Below are 16,340 nucleotides of genomic sequence, written 5' to 3' on the forward strand. Positions count from 1 at the left end.
GAGAAAAAGCCCACCTCGTCTCTTATATTATTAGCCTAACTATCCTGTAGGGTCAGGATAGATATACAAATTATTCAGTCAAACCCAAACAAAGTAAGTAAATTACACCGAGGTACTCTTTTAATGCTGGCCACTAAAACTACTCTTTTTTTTTTAAAGTAAAGATTCTTAGTGTCGTTTATTATTGCTATTTTTAATTGTTACAAAAAAATCCTTAACACTCTTCTGAATGATCAAACTTGAATAGTCCTGGAGAATTATTTCAATAGCCTATTCTGCTTTCCACTGCTATGAACTATGGAGTCTTTAGTGCTCTCTGCGCTTGATTGTTCATTTGCTGACATTTCATTACTCAACTAGCAATGGTGGGATTCAAAAAAAATTACTACCAGTTCTGTGGGCATGGCTTGGTGCGTGTGGTGTGGCTTGGTGGGCATGGCAGGGGAAGGATACTGTAAAATCTCCGTTCCCACCCCCTCCAAGGGAAGGATACTGCAAAATCTCAATTTCCTCCCCACTCCTGAGGGAAGGTTACTGCAAAATCCCATTCCCTCCCCACCCCACTGACCTGTTTTCCAGCTTCTTTTTCCTGTGCAGGGCAACAAAAGAAGGCCCAGCCGATCAGCTGGGACTTGGGAGGCAGAGAATAGATGGGGCGGGGCCAGTCAGAGGTGGTACTTGCTGGTTCTCCGAACTACTCAAAATTTCCGCTACCAGTTCTCCAGAACTGGTCAGAACCTGCTGAATACCACCTCTGTCAACTAGATAACATCCTCTGTGCTAGTGAGTGTGGGGTTTGCTCTCTGTTTATACACAGTGGCTTGCCCTGTCAGTGTTGGTGGAAGTGATTTCCTCCTTCGTAATTCCCAGCAAGGCCCTATATAAATTCGGAGTGAATCCCACACTCACCAGCACAGATGATTTTACCTAGTTGGGTAATGAGACATCAGCAAACAAATAACCCCAGGACTCCACAATTCAATCCTAAACTACACATATTCTCTTCCATTGGAACCTGCTATGAATATTTATGAAAACTAAACATGACAAATGTCTTAAGATTTTCCTCAAAGGTATGAGAAATATTTCCTTTAAGAAATAAAAATACCTCTCTGTAACTAGTTTTTTCCGGTCAGATATCAGTGCTTGACCCAAAATGCTCTAGAAATCTCAGGTTTGTTTACAGCTTTGTCCTTGACAAGCATTTTTAGAAGCCTGCAATCAGCACAACAAGCCATTTGATCTGTCCTTTGGCACCCTCCAGCTGCTACTTGGAATTTCAACACTGTTTTATTGCACTGCTTGTCCTCTCAAAACTGCAATTTCATATGGGTTTCTTTTATCTCAGAAGAGATCACATGAATAGAGAAGCACTGAAGCTGACCAGCAATGTTTCCCAGAAACATTTCAAGCATAACGTCTTAAGATAAATGACCAGGAAGTTCTACATAGAATAGGAAGAGTCTTAAGCCCTGCCTTTGAATTGGAAGATGTGCAATTAACTCCTTTCTCCCAGCTCCAACTCCATTGGTTCTGCATGGTTACTATAGAAATTTAAAAAACACAAATAAAATCATGTCACATGTCATTTTGATGGAAAGGATCAGCCATTTTGTTGGAAAGGATCAGCTTTTTGACCAAAGTCATATCAACTCTCCTTAGAAGAATCCACCAGTGCAGATTTCACCAACATTTTGTTCACCAAAATCCTACTTAGTAGCAGGATGCTTTCTGAATACAAAAATAAATAAAATTGGGATTATAGACTACTACAGCAATGAATTTATGCACTTTTTATACTTGTGTGTATATGTGCTTCAGGCAGAAATAATGCTGAATGGAAAATTAGCTCATAAAAGTAAAAATGTTCAACATTTCTTTTTCCAACATTTTTCTGTTCAAAAGAATTTCTTGTGGGTTTTAGGACTAAACACACTTCGAACCCACAATGTGAATGGAATGAGAGGGAAGGGAATTAGAGGCAGAAACATTAACCAAAGAATTAAATATTCTCTTTGTAAATTGTTTACTGCTATTATAATGGTTGGTTGCATAGTCAACCAGCTGTTTAGACTGAATTTGGCATTTATATCCACCTATCAAGGCCTTCCCAAGGATCTAGATAGGTAGATATTATTTTCATGGGGTGAGAGGTATCATCACATGACATAAGCATTATTATAATTAAATGTAATAATAATAATTATTATTATACAAAAAAAGCGACAGTGTACACAGCAAACAAGATAATTATGCTGGGTTTCGTATCATAAATCACTAGTCAAACACTTCCCAAGCGTTTACAACTGCGTGATGTATCGGCGGATTATGCGAGCAGATCCCAGTAAGGTGGCCTTTTACAGCTGACCAATGGTGATTCTGTCAGAGGCAATTGTTTTTAAGTGCTTGCCTAGTTCTTTAGACACAGCACATAGTGTGCCAAGTACCACTGGAAACACCTGTTCTGGTTTATGCCAAAGTCTCTGCAGTTCGATTTTCAAGTCCTAATATCTGGTGATTTTTTCAAGTTGTTTCTTGTCAATTCTGCTGTCACCAGGTATGGCAATGTCAACGATCCACACTTTTTCTTCTCCACAATCGTGATATCTGGAGTATTGTGTTCCAAAACTTTGTCAGTCTGTATTCAGAGGTCCCACAGTAGTGTTGCATGCTCATTTTCAACCACTTTCTCAGGCTTATGATCCCACCAGTTCTTTGCTGCAGGTGGATGGTATTTGTGACACAGGTTCTAGTGGACCATCTGAGCAACTGTATTGTGACGTTGTTTGTAGTCAGTCTGAGCGATTGGCTTGCAACAGCTCAGTATGTGATCGATGGTTTTGTCCGCTTCTTTGCAGAAGAATTTGGGATCATTAGCAGATTTTTCTATTCTGGCTCTAATTGCATTCATTCTGATGGCTTGTTCTTGGGCTGCAAAAATCAGGCCTTCTGTCTCTTTCTTCAGTGTTTCGTTGGTCAGCCATTTATTGATTGATTAATTGATTTGGTTTGTCAATTGCTTACAAGATAATAGGTATAAGTAAAAACATAGTTATGACTACATGGATACATATAAGAAAAATAAAAAAATAAAAGAAACAATAGGGCAGGGACGGTAGGCACGTTGGTGCGCTTATGCATGCCCCCTACAGACCTCTTAGGAAAGGGGTGAAGTCAATAGTAGACAGTCTAAGGTTAAAGTTTGGGGAAAAAACCACAGAGTCAGGTAGAGTATTCCAGACATTGACCACTCTGTTGCTGAAGTTGTATTTCCTGCAATCAAGTTTGGTGCAATTAACTTTGAGTTTAAATCTATTGTGTGCTCTTGTATTGTTATGGTTGAAGCTGAAGTATTCATTGACAGGTAGGACATTGCAATGTATGATTTTATATACTATACTTAGATCGGACCGAAGGCGGCATAGTTCTAGGTTTTCTAGGTCTAGAATTTCAAGTCTGGTGGCATAAGGCAGTGGTCCCCAACCTTTTTTGTGCCACGGCCCGGTACTGGCATCACAAAATGATCCGCGGCCCGGTACTGGCATCAGCACACATGACAAGGCGAGCCGAGCGATCCCAAAGCAAGAGCCCCCTTTTTCGGCTTCATTTGTTCAACTAGAACCCATCCAACAAAGTGGAAAACTTGTCCTTCCACTAAATCCAAATTAAATTTGTTTTCACTCAGTTTTTTTTTAACAGCAGCACCCCACCTGACCCCCCCACCTCACGGCGCTTACCCACCTGCTTGCCTTGCAATGAAAAGATTCTCCCGCAGAAACGGCGCAACCGACTCCCTGATATCCTCCTACACGGCCGTTTGAATTTAATCTCGCGCCTGGAGGTCACGTGAGCGACATGGCGCTGCCTGATTAGTGCAGCCGGGAGCTTGAAATTAGTCAATCAGGAAGCAACAAAATGTTACTGGCTCACTCTTTCTGTCCAGGGCTCAGCAGCCTGTGTGGTTCTTTTGAAAAATGCATGCTGGCTGTTACCATTCCCCGCCCCCCCACACTTTCCTCAGGGCTAACCGCCCAGATTGGCTATTTTTTGCATATAAAGTTTTGCGTCTGCCTATATCCTGGTCCTACCTCTCTCTTTTTTTTTTTTTGTTCTGTAATTTGTGAGTTCCTTTTTGGGGGAACGAATGCCTGCTGTAGCAGAACTTTATGCAGTTCATTTTTCATATTTTCATTTTGGGAGAAAGGAAAGAAGAAAAATTGGAGTCTTAAAAAAAAACTTTCTCATCGAAACAAGATGGCGGCGCCCAGCAAACCAGCGGCCCGGTAGAAAACATTCCACGGACCAGTACCGGTCCGGGGACCGGTGGTTGGGGATCCCTGGCATAAGGTATTCTGCAATGAGTAGAGGAGCAGCTTCCTATTGTTGACCTTCATCAAAGCTGGTTCAACACTGTCTTTCACATAATCTGCCAGAGCATGCTTCTCTTAACATCAAATGACATAAGCATTATGATGCTTATGTCAGCCAAATATTTAGGCTGGATTTTGTATTTTCATCCACCTATCAAGTCCTTCCTAAGGACCTGGGGTAAGCATATGTTAAAGTTTGATGGTTTTAAAGTTATTGTCACAGTTGTTGTTCCAAGTAAGGCTGCATTTTGCAGTTGACTGATGGTAATTTTGTTAATGCCAGTAGTGTTCAAGAAGTACTTCAGTTGTTTTAGGATTGCAGCCAAGGCGCCTATTATTATGGGTACTACCTACAGAAAGACAGTTTTGGGGTGGGGGTGGGCATGGGAGTTGGAAAGGCTGAGAGTCACACATTGGGTACAAGTAAGCTGGTAGAGAAGGTTTGTAAAAAGAGTTTTGACGTTTTTCTTGCTTTTCTAACTTTGGTTTCCCTCTCTGAAGGCTTACACTACAATTTGTAACATTTTCCCTTCTCCTGCCCTTTTGGTGTCCTTTTAAAATTGAATAATAAAAAGACCAAAGGTCAAAACTATAGCTATGGAGCCAGAAAGGAAAATAAATTAGTGACATAAAGCATTTTTATAACATCACAGCCACCACAGAAATTTTATAAAGCCTGACCTCATTGCTGTTATTTTGATACAACAATTGTTGGATTATTCTAGAATAATTCACTTGGGGGGAAATGATGCAAGAATAAAAAAGCAAGGAAGTAAATAAGCAAAAACGTTTGGGTAATATTTGAGTATAATATTTATATTCAATATTCCTATATAGCAAATTACTTTATTAAGAAAAATATTTAATCTAACTAAGAAATTATAACGAGTTATGGATGAACGTATCCTTGATTTTACAATTTTTCAGAGCTTTTTATCCTATTTAACTTTTTACTGCAGCAATTTTCCACTCTTAAATACCACCGTCTCAAAGCTGCAGGAATCTGAGTGGCTGTGAGGCCTAGAAAAGAGAGGTTGAGGAGCAGAGTATAAAGTATAGATAATCCCCGAAAAATCTTATCATATACAGGACATATTTGCCTCCTCACTAGGTCACATTCAGCACTAAGTAATCTCCAGCCACCCTTAAATGGCTCTAATACAGTTCTAATATCAGATGTAGTTTAGAGGTGAACCAAATCAAATTTCTTTTTGGAATCTTCCTTTTGATGACAGGAATAAAAAGATGTTGATGTAATCAAATGTCAGAATTGTTCTGTCCATGAGCATTCCAGTCAAGCATCACTAATCATACTTCATCAATTCTTTGCATGGAATGCCAGAGTTTGGTTTGAGAATATTTTCTCTTTGTGAGGTCTGTCATTGTTGCCATCCATGAATAGGATTTGGCAAATCTATATTTTTTTCCTCAAAATCAGAGCATTTGAGCAATATTTCTTCTTGTTTTATTTCTAATGCCAAATTCTGATGGCCCACTTAAAGCATGGGCACGGTTACTGTGGAGAAGATTTATTAGGAATCCAAGATGCTCAATATAGGGCAAATTCATGAACTCCTTTTTTTTTTTTAGTTAAATTTTATAGGAGAGGAGGATAGGAATGCAGACACAGGAACAGACAGACAAGTTCATACGGGAGAAGATGGCCTAAAGGTATTCCCAGCTGGTATTGATTTGGTTACATTCTTTACATCTTAAGAAATACGTTTAATTGCTATTGTTTACTTACTGCTTAACCTATATAGGCCACAGGTATGTTGCAGTTAAAATAACTATGGAAAAAACCCATTGCTTTACCTGAATTTGGCCGATTTCCAATTACTGAGATTTCACATTCCTGCTTCTGTCCTTTTTGGTTCTTTTCCCTTTCTGTTTGCCTTTCATTTTCCTCTCCTATTGGTAATTCACTGTAAATCAGGTAATTCTTATTTATGGTATTCATGTATCTGTAAAAAAAAATCAAAGATCCTAAGCTTTGTCATTTGAAAAGAGGAACACCACTCCATTACAGAGATATGAAAACTCATTTTGAAAATAGTTTGGTTATAAAACTATTTCGGTTTGGTTCACTAAATATGCTTTCTGCCCATTGAAATATATTTCAAAATTTTTGATTTTTTTTTCTTAAATTTGAAAAGTTTCGGGAAAAAAGATTTCAAAAGTTTTTTTTTAAAAAATAAAGCTACATTATAGTGGATCACTATCCAATCAAGGCATATATTTGGGGAGGAAATGTTCCACTGATGCTCCTTAACATTTAACAGATGGTGGAAATCAGGTTGAACACAAGTGTCTGAAGAAACACGAAGAATGATTCAAGTCAAAAGTATCCTGTCTGTAACATTAGGGAGTTGTCAAATTCCTTCTTATGATTACTGAAGTGAATAACAAAAATCAAGCCTCACTAATGTTTACTACTACTTATGTAATTGAATTATTTGGAAATGTGCATAATGTGATCTCTTTTGTATGCATTTCAAGATGACACACAAATACTGAAAAAGTTCAGGATTTAATACTGTATAAGGCATCAGTATTACAATCCTAGGAAGTTTTGCTTTTGAAAATTGGGCCTGTAAACAAGTCTGCATTAGTAGCTCAGATCTGTGAAATTGGAAATGTTTGCACATATATCTGAAATTCTATACTGTATAACAAGAAATTGGGAATAAATCATGCAAACACTGGAAAAATGTATATGTTTACATTGAATATACTTGAATGTGAACACAATATAGGTGACACAGAATTGCTTCCCCATGCTTCCTGGCCCAAGTTGTACATCCCCTACAATCACCAGGGACTAGCTCTATCATTAGGAAAAGATTAGCAGTTTAATCATTAATTTAAAATTTTAGTGAAACTGACTGCTTTGATTAAAGACAAAACCACAACTATTTTTGTTTCTACTTCGAAGCCGCTTATGGACTTGTGCTTGAGGTGGAAAAAAATGAATCTTTGATTTTGGGTTCTCCTGATTAGATAGATTTGTTGTTACAGTACTGGCTAATTTATACTATTATGTAAAAGTAAAAAGTTTAGGTTTGATGTTATTATCTTATTCTACTGCACCAAAAGCAGTTGGAAGTCAATGTCTTTTCTTTCTTTTTCCCCTTTTTCCTACACTTTACCTTCCCCTTTCCCTCTTCTATCTTTCCTACTATTTTCTTTGTATTTTTGTATCTTATATTATTAATTAATAAATAAACAAATGGAAAAATGAGAAGATTGCTACTGACATCAGATTCTGGAAAGGAACAGCACTGTACTGAAAAAAAGCACCTGAGAACTACATGGTATATCCTGTGTTTCTAAAATGGTTCATTGCCTTTAAAGTACAATAAAAGAAGACTCCATCGATGAAGGCAACATTACTGTGAATCTCATTTGTTATTTGAATGGGAGATGATGACATCTTGTTTTTTTGTCTCAAGCACAAAATGTTTTGAGTCAGTCTTACTTCCCTCTAGCCAGCAGGGAACATAGGTACATTGGAAGTGGAGATGGAAGTGCTGATCTAAACCATCCAGGAGGGCAATTGTGGAATAGAAAGATTGTAGAATACAAAACTACCATACAGGATATTATATAAGACACAGCTAAACATCAGGAAATAACTAATGATGATGAAAAATATTAAATGTTTCCATGTTTGTTGGGTAATTAAGTGCTAAAGCCTTTATATCAGCTGCTGAAAGATATAGAATTTCAGTTGTCCTCAGCTCCCAGGGTTCATGGCTGCCCTGGCATGTGACAGCCTCCAGCATTTAGGCTGCGAGTCAACTGAGAAACTAGTTAGCCAGAAGGAAGGAATACCAGAAGCTAATAGCAGTCATTAAAATTAAACTGGCACTCTGCAAGTGCTTGTCTCACCATCTGAAAGTTTCAGTTTAGATTTTAAAAGGAACTATCCCTATTCCATGACTCAAAACTTCTAAAAAGCAACAGCAGATTTTTTTTACTAGTTAAAATGAAGCCGGCTAATGTTAGAATTGGCATTTATTGTTGTCAAAATATTTCTGCAGACGTGAATGGGTATTGCATGCTGTTTTTAATCAATCTTAGAGTGCCATTTACAATTTTATATCATTATCTCCATCACCAAGTTATGTAGCATTCTTGCTTACATTTACATATGTTAGCACACTAAAGACTAGGGTGATGTGAGACAAGCCATTTTCAAGCAAAATGAAAAGAAAAAGCTGTACAAAATTATTTCAAGCCAGATACCATACAATACACTTGAGTCTCATATAAGTTGGCTACGATTGAAGAAGTGATATTTCAGGGGGGGGAATCATTTTTTTAATTACTAAAAGTTTTGAAAGATTAGGAGATCCTTGGTATGAACTTAAGTATACTAGGAAAGATTGCTGGGGAAGACACACTATATGGATTTATATACACAAATAGTGCAAAATCACTATTGTCCTAAATTCTGTAAAGCTTCTGGGGAGATATTGTTAGAGCAGTTTAGTGATTGGCAGACGGCAATACAGCTGGTAGGACATGGCTTATTCCAGTATTGCTGGTATTATTTTATTTTCAACTATAACTCTGGGACCATTTAAAATCGCATTTCCCTTATACTGATATGAGTTCGAGCATAACGTTAGCCATTTTAAATAGTCTATAAGATGAGCTAGTTGTTGAATGAGAATTATAGTAGATATTTTATATAACTTTATTCCAGATATTATTGCTTTCCATTTTCATCCTAACCAAGCCATAATTACTCATTAGGTTGGAAAGAGTATATATATTTAGCCTTCAATACTATTTATGTATTTTTGAATGCCCTGCCTTTATTATTGTTACAAATAACTCATGGCAGCAACCACATCTTCTGCCTTCTATTCCCCCAAAACAACAATACTATTAGATGAATTAGGCTAGAGAGAGTCACTGGCCCCAAAGTTACCTAGCTGGCTTTCATGGCCAAGGTGGGACTTGAACTCACAGTCTTTTGCTTAGTAGCCCAGTGCCTTAACCACTAGTCCAAACTGACTCTCCAGCCTGAAGACAGCCTCTTTTCACTATTTGTTCCTTTTCACTATTATCACTGAAACCATTCTGCCACAGCCCACTACTGGGCTTTTGGAACTGTGTCATGGAAACGATAGGTGAGTGCATATGTGCACATCCCCACTTGCCCGAACAACGGGCAAGCACATGCACACATATTACATTTCCACAAGCAGTGGGCACACACGTCCCCCATTGTGCAAATGGGCATTCACATGCTCGCCATTCACACAGAACTCTCCATTTTGATATTGAATGCAAATGTTTTATTATTATCTCCATAATTTTTCTATAGTACGATTCTATTATAAATCCCTATCTGGAAAAGACTGTATACAATGCTTTCATTGCTACCTAATCTATTAGCAGTTTATAAAGCCCTTAAACATGGGGTATTTGTGACAGGAGCAGAATGTGGAATTGCTTGGAGACACGTTTGCAATGCCCACAAGACCTGACATCTACTTAAATATGTAACCAGACATTAAACTTTGTGGAACAAAAGCAAAATTTGCTGGTACAATTGAATAGATTAAGATCTCAATTCAAGATGCACCATTGTTCTTTCTGTCAATTAATCTAACCCGACCACCTGGCATTTGTTTTCTGGGTACCATTTGAAATTATCTACTAATTTCAATTACTTAACAATGCGTAAAATTACAAACATGTTCAGTGGCACTGTATTCCCATTGCATAACCCTCTCCACTTGGGCACATGCATAATGAAAACCCTGTTGAATCCATAATAAAATCCAGAGATTTTTCAAGACTCAGAACTGAATGTTCAAATATTGTTGCTTGCTTCCTTTTCTAACCAGACAGCGGAAGCTGCCAAGAAACTTTCTGGGCGCACAGCCCCTTTCCGTATTAGTACAGGAGTGTATGTATTTATAGCATTTTACCGGAGTAGCTGAAAATTAGATCAAATGCTGATTGTTTTACCCTAATTAAATTATATTCTTAAGTATATGTAATTTTCTTTTCTCATACACACATAGTTTATGAGAAGATTAAAGCTCTAAAGAGAGGAAGGAGAAATGGAAAGCAGAACCTTCTCCATAATAATTAAATCATATATATATATATATATATATATATATATATATATATATATATATATATATATATATATATATATATATATCAAAAAAATAAATAAAGGGAACACTTAAACAACACAATGTAACTCCAAGTCAATCACACTTCTGTGAAATCAAACTGTCCACTTAGGTAGCAACACTGATTGACAATCAATTTCACATGCTGTTGTGCAAATGGAATAGACAACAGGTAGAAAGCATAGGCCGTTAGCAAGATGTCCCCAATAAAAGAGTGGTTCTGCAGGTGGTGACCACAGACCACTTCTTCTTCTTCTTTTTTTAATAAAGTTTTATTTGGGTTTTCACACACAAAATACAAGTAAAACATCTTTTTTGAAAATAGCACGGTCCCGGGTTGAATTTCTTTATAAAGACACAAAACTCAATTTCATGCTCCTTTTTGTATTCTATTCCATATCTTATACTATTTTACATTTTCTATATAGTTTTTCCCCTCTTTTAATTTTCTCAATTTTATTTTAATTATCTCATCTCAGTTCAAATAATTATATTTATACTTTTATCTGTTCTGTTTCAATTTCATATTATCTTGTCTCATTAAACAAATTTTCTCCTGTAGTTACTAATTGGAGTATGACACCTTTATATCTTTTAATTACATCCATTCAACTCTTATTTAAACTTCAATATATACCTTAAGTTTATGACCTTCAATATTATACATAATACATAACTTCCAATCGAATTCCGCTTGGTACATTCTTATAATACACACTATATTCTTTTTTAAAAAAAGAAAGATTGTAAATATATGTAATTATAAACTCTCATTCCATTCCAGTTCAGTTCTATCATTAATAATCATTAAAATCTTAACATCTTTAACACTTCTTTTCAATTAAATATCATACTTCCTTAAAAACACTTATAATCTCCATAATTATTTTTTCCCTTATTTCTCTTCGCATATGTTTTATAAATCATTAAATATACCTTTTGTTACATTTATTTATTGACAAGCATTCCACTGAATAACGATAGCTATTTTATCAGACATTTTAATCATATATTGTTTCATATTTTCTAAAATTATTTCTGCTTCTAATACAACCATACTATCTTATGTGCCTTTGCAGAATCCCTTTTTCCATTAAGTTTTCACCCATTATCTCTAAATAGGCCCTGTTTCTCTATATTTTGCTTCTGTCCTTTATAACATCTTTTCCTTTCTTTCTTCCCTCTCATCTTCTCCTTCCCCTTTTTACCCCCTTGTCTCTCAGGTACTAATTCTCTATTCTCTCATCTGCATTTCCCTCTTCTGTTGCTTTCTGATTTTATACTTATTTTTCACAACAGGTAGAAAGCATAGGCAGTTAGCAAGACATCCCCCAATAAAGGAATGGTTCTGCAGGTGGTGACCACAGGCCACTTCTCAGTTCCTATGCTTTCTGGCTGATGGTTTGGTCACTTTTGAATGCTGGCGGTGCTTTCACTCTAGTGGTAGCATGAGACAGAGTCTACAACCCACACAAGTGGCTCAGGTAGTGCAGCTCATCCAGGATGGCACATCAATGTGAGCTGTGGCAAGGTTTGCAAGTGTGTCAGCAGTTCCTGCAAGACAAAGGCATTGTTGCTATGGACTGGCCCGCCCGTTCCCCAGACCTGAATCCAATTGAGCATATCTGGGACATCATGTCTCACTCCATCCACCAACATCACGTTGCACCACAGACTGTCCAGGAGTTGCTGCTTTAGTCCAGGTGTGGAAGGAGATCCCTCAGGAGACCATCCGCCACCTCATCAGGAGCATGCCCAGGCATTGTAGGGAAGTCATACAGGCACGTGGAGGCCACACACATTACTGACCCTCATTTTGACTTGTTTTAAGGACATTACATCAAAGTTGGATCAGCCTGTAGTGTTTTTTTCCACTTTAATTTTGAGTGTAACTCCAAATCCAGACCTCCATGGGTTGCTAAATTTGATTTCCATTGATATTTTTTGTGTGATTTTGTTGTCATCACATTCAACAATGTAACGAACAAAGTATTTAATAAGAATATTTCATTCATTCAGATCTAGGATGTCTTATTCTTGTGTTCCCTTTATTTTTTTGAGCAGTGTATAGATGAACACAATACAGAAGCCTGATGATGGCAGATGAGATTCTGCCGAAATGTTGCTACAACTTTAAAAGCACAACTATGACGTGGGAAAATACCCAAACAAAGCTGAATACCATACATGTAAGTACCCGCGAAAACTTCAGAAAACACATACATACATATATACATACATACATACATACATACATACATACATATATCAGTAGTGGGATTCAAAAAAAACTTTTTAAACAAATTTTATTAGTTTTTAAAGACAAACAAAACATAAAACATAAAAACATAAAACCTCTTTTCTGAAAGTTATTTGTAAATTTTAACAAAGCAAATAAAACATTTTATACACCATTGACACATTTCCTTATAAACGCATACATATCCTTTCAAATTTCTCATTATTTCTCCCTTTACTTTTATTCAATTATATTTCTTTTCTATATTTATCTATTTTATATGTTTTTATTCATTATACTTATATTTTCCTCTCACTTGTTTTATTCTCTTCTATCTTTTATTCTCAATTATCCTCTTCTAACATTCCTCCAAGGTTTTATTAACTCAATCAAACATAAACACAAAAACACAAAACATAGAAATGTAAAAAACATCTTTTCTGAAAGTTGCTTAGTCCCGGGTTACAACTCTTCGTACAGATACAAATTCAAATTCATATTCATTTTGTATACCATTCCATATCTTATTACCATTTTCAATTTTCTGTATAGCTTTTCATCTCTTTTAAACTTTCTTTTTTTACTACTGGTTCTGTGGGCGTGGCTTGGTGTGTGTGGAGCAGTGGAAGGATACTGTAAAATCTCCAGACAGAGGTAGCATTTGCTAATTCTCTGAAACCTTACAGAGGCCATCTTGTATATCTTCTAAGAAAGGCTTCCTAGTAGTTTTCCAATGTGAGAATGCATGCAGCTAGCAAATGAAAAAGCCACATGTTATTCCCAGTGTTGGTTCAACTCAGCAAGCTTGGAGAATTCCTATTCATTTGATTTCAGTGTTAAAAGTATTTATGACTTTTACATTAGTGATTAGTACTGTAGCAAGAAATTAATATGAAAGATAATTGAATTTTACCACCCTGGCTGTCCATGTAGCAAAAAAAGATGCAAATTTGTTTAATTTTAGAAGGTAAGGAATAAGTTGGTAATAGATCCAAAGTTATACCAGCATTTTACCCATGGCAGGGTAGACAATGCATGAGTCTCATCATGCACCAAATCTATGTACCCAAGTATGGGTCTCATCAGCTATGCTTCACCTAGTCCAGTACAATTTGCAAAAGTACTCAGCTAAAGTACTCTGGAAATGTACAATTGCATTTGCATTATTTCTCTGTATCATTTACCATTTACAGAGAGATATGTTTCTTTGCCTGCATGTGTATGGTGTGTGTATGTTGTTACATGTGCTATGTTAGTGAGCTTATGAGAAACAGATAATTATATGTGTGCTGTCTTCTTTTGAGGTTTGTGGCATATTCCCTTGCTCTAAAATGTACAAATATTTCCTACAAGCTGTTCTTGGTGCTTAATTTCTTGCTTATGTAATACATTCTTTATGTGGTTTGGTTCCTCTATGTGTAAATTATTATTTATGTTCTGATTCTGAAATAGAGCCAATAGTACTGAAACTTGGTAGCAAGATCCTACATATGACAGCTTTATACGTCAGTAGGTAAAGTGATGCCCTCTAGATGTTTACATGTTTCATAATTTTTAGATAGCATCACTAATAGTTGGGATTTATGGCACTTAACGATTCAAACTATTTGGAGGGCACTCCTACAACTTTGGGTGTAGCCTCCAGTCTTTCCAAAATTTGGTACCAATATATAAATTTGCAGTATTTAATTTGATAGAATATAACTAAATAAATAGGGGATAATCATATTAACTCTATTTAGTGCAATCTATGTTCTGCTCTTGTCTCTAGAATGTCTCTCCCAGGACTAAAATAACAGTATCTCTCTGCTTCAGATGAGTACAGTTTATTCTGTAGTGTATGAGCACAGGTTATTCACCTCTTCATGCTCAGCCTTCCAGATACAGTAATTAAGAACAATTACATAGCATTATGCCCATTTAAAAAGGATTTTTAACTTAAATATTATGTGAAATTCAGTTCTGTAAATAACATTACTATATTCCTTAAGACTGACTAAAATATCTTGGTTTTGTAATTTGATGTTCAAGATAACCATGATTTGGGGGAGTGGCGGGGGGAGTAAGGAGCAAAACACTTTCCCCACATTAGCAGAAATTGTAAAGGCATTTGGCAGCAGACAGCTGAGCCAGGCTGAGGATGAAGAGGTGACATCTACAGAATATAGATCCTCTTGACTTGGAAATCATGTTTGTTTCCACTGTGCTAGTTATGTACCACATGGACATGAACACCAGTATTACATACAGTATTATGCCCATTTAAAAAGGACAGATTTTTAACTTAAATATTATGTGAAATTCAGTTCTGTTAATAACATTGCTATATGTTGGCCTTACAAATGCTATTTAATTCATTAAAAATCTTAATAGCTTCATCATAAAAATCATTTAGCTGAACTAAAGCCCTAAATCTGCAGCTTCTTTAAACTGAAATGAATAAATTATGGAGCCTGACACTTAATGTTCTTTGTTTGTTCTGTCTTTTAATTCTAAACAAACTGTTAACTTTAATGAAATAGATTTGTCACATAGTAGAGCAGAAATATTGTGAACAAAACAGTGAGCTGCATCCAACTAAAGAGAATTGGAAACATTTCAGAATTCAGTATAAGATTAAAAAACCATACACAGTTTAAAGGAGTATTTTCCCATACTTAATTCAGTGCACCACCAAGAAAGCTTCAATGAACCTTTATTTAATGGGATTGGAAGAAGCATGCCCTGTTATTGGTTGGTAGAACTGCCAATCGATGAGTAATGTGTAACAACATGGGGCATCTCCTCACAGAAGGAGGATGGAACTAGAGAGAGGGATTTCAATAGTAAATGAAAGACAAGTCCAAGGGAGCCACAGAATCCCAGCTCTGAAAACACTTTCTTCTTCAAAGTTAAGAATAATTTTATATCTGATGTTAGCTAGTATTGACCAGGTAAAAATACCTTGCAGAGTTGAACCAGTTTAAAACACATTTTAGCTATTTAATAAAAGTCCATTTATTCCTCTGTTTTGTGTTAACCAAGGGTTGGCAATATTGCACATTTCCCCCATGTTAATCCTAACCATACTATCATGTACAGAACTAAAGAATTTCTAAGACAGACAATGAGATTCCCCCATTCCAAACAAAAACAATATATATCATAGCATTTGATATAGTAATGCACTCAACATGGGGCTGCCCTTGAAAAACATCTGAAAGCTTCACTTGGTTCAGAATGCAGTGGCCTGAACAGTTTTACACAAATCTAGATTTGTGCATGTGTCACTTCTTTCAATTCAAGGTGCTGGTTATCATCTTTAAAGCCTGGCTTGGGGACAGGCTATCTGAAGAACTGCCAGTGCCTTTACCCTATTACATCTTTCATGACCTGCCAGTATTGGATTGCAGCCTATGTTGCAAGTCCTATCTATTAGAGATGTACATCTGCTGGGACCACAAAAAGGGCCTTCCTGCTGGTGGCCCCTTCTCTATCATTACCTCCCTCCCACAATTGTCCCGCATCCTCTAGCTTTCCCAAAAGTCATGGTTTTTATGGGGGCTATGAATGGAGATGGACTTGATC

General features: G+C 36.5%; 1 long non-coding RNA gene across 2 annotated transcripts in view; it reads right to left on the reverse strand.

Moving 5' to 3' along the window:
- Positions 1–16,340, reverse strand: part of LOC148126166 (uncharacterized) — an 82,165-nt gene that overhangs the window by 35,384 nt on the left and 30,441 nt on the right. Inside the window, exons 3-4 of one of the 2 annotated variants that reach the window (XR_015742905.1) lie at positions 6,186–6,334; positions 1,637–3,019 (exon numbers count right to left, since the gene is read on the reverse strand). This is a non-coding gene — a long non-coding RNA (uncharacterized LOC148126166). Of the gene's footprint in view, positions 1–1,636; positions 3,020–6,185; positions 6,335–16,340 lie in introns of those variants that run through there. The other variant, XR_015742904.1, reaches the window with a different exon arrangement.

Source organism: Pseudonaja textilis, chromosome 3 (genome assembly GCF_049901715.1).
Source record: "Pseudonaja textilis isolate UNSWEBS1 chromosome 3, rPseTex1.2, whole genome shotgun sequence".
NCBI lineage: Eukaryota > Metazoa > Chordata > Lepidosauria > Squamata > Elapidae > Pseudonaja > Pseudonaja textilis.